Below are 3,294 nucleotides of genomic sequence, written 5' to 3'. Positions count from 1 at the left end.
AAAAAAAAAGAGTAGAAAGGAATGAGTATAAAAGAATACTCAGTAAGTAGCCTACTTGTAGGCTCTTTTCGCATCCTTATCTTGGTAGGTAACCACGGTCTTTCTCGGGTTTCTATGCAGGGTGATCTAAGCTACAACTCTTTTATGCATCATAAGAGGCTTGCCCATCTTATGCAGTGAAATGATCAGCGTCCTGAGGTGAGGCGCGACCTCATAAGCAAATCTAAGGGGATCGTATGGCTGGATCCGAATACGTGACTCTCTCTCTGAACATCATCCGTGGAGGTTAACTGACGACCCTCACACGGGACCATACATCCACAAAGCGGGGTGCGACCCCCTATGTGCCGGTCNACTATAATAATACCTTTTAACCAAGTTGACATTGCTAGGAAAAATTGATTGGTAATTTTCTACAACAATTTGTTTATGTTGATCTTCCTGAGTGCATTCGTATACCTTAAGGAGGATTACCACAAAACTTCTAGTTGATTTAGAGACAATGTCTCACTCTAATCCTCATGTGTCCCCCGCCCAAGTTCATCTTAAATCATGGTTTCTTAAATTTAAGGTACATTGACAATCTTATACTGTATTCCCTCTCCATATACCTCTAAAATTTTGACCATGATCATAATGCCTCATCCAAATTGTGGCTCGATACTTTTAAATCATCTCACAACTTCCATAATTGCGGTTGTATTACTTATTATTATTATTATTATTTTTTTTTTTTTTTATATAGTTTTCAAGCCTTATTAAGGTATGAAAGTTTTCTACATCTCAATACTAACAAAGCTCATCTTCCATTAACGACACTTATGTCATTCACCAATTAATTTAAGTATACATGTTTTAAACTTTTATGGTCTTTAACTCAATTTTTTTGTTTACAGGTACTTTAATTTCATCTTTACATACTTCAAAGTAATAAAGTTTTCTTTCAAACACTACCACTTTTAATATCTATCCTATACTATAGGATATTGACATCTATATCAAGTTTCTTAGGAACACTGTTATCCTTATGCTACTTCAACGGTAGAAATATTCACTTCTGAAGCTTCAAATGGTTCTTCTTCAATCGAATCAGCTTGTAACACATGAAATGATGGTTGAACTGAGCGTATCCAATTTTGTAGATGAATAATGAATGCTTGTTGAATCTTCTTGGCTTTTGATCGTGTAATAGGTCCAGTTGAAACATTTAGAATACTGTGATCCTTATCAACTGTAATAACTCAATTTTAAAAACTTCAAAGTAAAATTGTAATAACTCAATTTTCAAGACTTCAAATCATGGTTCATGACACATGACAACAAAAAAAAATGAAAAAATTTACAAATACCAAGCATTTAAAAGAAATTAAAAAATATTTACAAATGAAAGTGTTGTTTCAAGTTTATTACAAAACGGGAACTAGGAAACGAGATTCGAAAACTAAGGACAACAACTCAAAATACATAGAAATGATGGCTCAAGACGACCCTCCTTTGTGACCTTATATCTCTCGTTAACCAACAATTAGAGGTCACCCAAAAAGCAAAAGTAATATCAAGTGCAACTAAATAAGTAACCTACTTGTAGGGTCTAATCGAATCCTTGATTGAGCAAGTTTTTACGAGTTTTTCTCTAGGTTATAGAAAGTTTAGGGGTAGATAATATGTAACGACCCTAGTTTTCTAGGGACCTAGAGTCTCTACAATATGCATGACGTAACTGCTTTATGTGGAAATATTTTTTACATTATGTTTTTGTACTCGAAGCTACCCCTAAAAAGAACTCAAAATTATTATTAAGGATGCTTGATTAAGACAATGTACAATGTTAGGAATCACAAACCTCCATATCGATATGATATTGTCCAATTTTGTATCCACATGCTTAAATGGAAGGATTTATTCACATTGCTTAAAAGAAGGCTTGATGAACCTCCAACCTTATGGTTAACAGTCACACGCTCTAATCGATTGAACTACTCCAACAAATTATTTGTATTAGCCCAGAAATTGTTGACTTTGGCACAATGCATGTAGGTTCGTTACTAAGTATATTTTTACACTTACCACTTTCTCCTTTTCTAGTTCAAGATGGGGAGATGCTTAGGAGCTTAACAATCACAGAGGGGTGTCGAACCGGAGTGTATGTTAGTTGTATTCGACCTGGCACATCGATTAGTTGTATAAATTTTAGTTTCTGACATCGGTGTTGTATGTCTTTTAAACTGTGCAAAATTTATTTTTTCGTCGCAACTCGATTTGTCGAAACTTTTAAAATAACGATTAATACTTAAAATTCAATCATGACAGAATACCTCTATGAGATCGTGAGGTAACGGGCCAAAGAGGACAATATCTTTTAGCGGTGGCATTTGGCTAGTACAAAAGAAATAAACTTTTCGACGTCCGAGAGATTCGAAGTCTCGTGGAGAAACTTTATGTACATAGCAGGAACACACCTTAAACACTCAACCAAAGCGACTTTTTTATTTTTGGCATGAATCTCTAGGAGACACTAGGGACAACAAAGGTTGATGATTGATGAGGAATCAATTAGAACATCGAGATCTACACGGTAGCTTAGAGCACAGTAAAGGGTAAGCCCAAACTTCCTATAGACTAAAGGAAAGTCATGGAAACCTAGTTGAAGAAGGAAGCGATGAGAGCCTCCAAGTAAGTTTATTATTAAGTATATTTTTATAGTGATCACTTTCTCCTTTTCTAGTTCAAGTACTGTTTAAGGTGGGGATATGCTTGGGAGTTCTACTATCACATAGGGGTGTCGACCCGGAGTGTATGTTAGTTGTATTGGACTTGAGACATCAATTGGTTGTATAATTTTTGTTGTTCATTTTTAATTATTTTGTATCCATGTCTTTTTTTTTTCCTTTTGTAAATAACTTTGAATTTCTCACATAGGTGTTGTATGTCTTCTAAACCAAGCAAAATTTATTTTTTCATCGCAGCTCAATTTGTCGAAACCTCTAAAATAACCATAAATACTTAAAATTCGGTCATGACAGATCCAATAGCGGTTGGAGTTGGGAATGAAGCATTTCTTATAAGAAGGGTGTGAATTGTTCGTGTCACAGCCCAAAATTTGAATCTCGTAATTAAGAGCCGGACCAACAGACTATGCAATGAAATCGTGTAAGAACCAATAGAGAAACGAGATTTCACAAAAAGAAACTTTAACAATTATGAAGGAGGTTTAAAATCCAAAACAAGGTGTTCAAATATGAATAGTAAGTAAGCGGTTTACAAAACAATGCATGACAAATCTAAACAAAATTA

General features: G+C 34.6%; 1 long non-coding RNA gene across 1 annotated transcript in view; it reads right to left on the bottom strand.

The window, feature by feature from the left end:
- Nucleotides 1-3,294, bottom strand: part of LOC111440248 — a 5,261-nt gene that overhangs the window by 94 nt on the left and 1,873 nt on the right. The gene's annotated exons all lie outside the window — the stretch shown is intronic.

The sequence above is a fragment of the Cucurbita moschata genome, unplaced genomic scaffold (assembly GCF_002738365.1).
Source record: "Cucurbita moschata cultivar Rifu unplaced genomic scaffold, Cmos_1.0 Cmo_Scf00162, whole genome shotgun sequence".
Classification (NCBI taxonomy): Eukaryota; Viridiplantae; Streptophyta; class Magnoliopsida; order Cucurbitales; family Cucurbitaceae; genus Cucurbita; species Cucurbita moschata.
The sequence above is the reverse complement of the archived record's forward strand: the minus strand, read 5'-3'. Positions and strand labels throughout refer to the sequence as shown.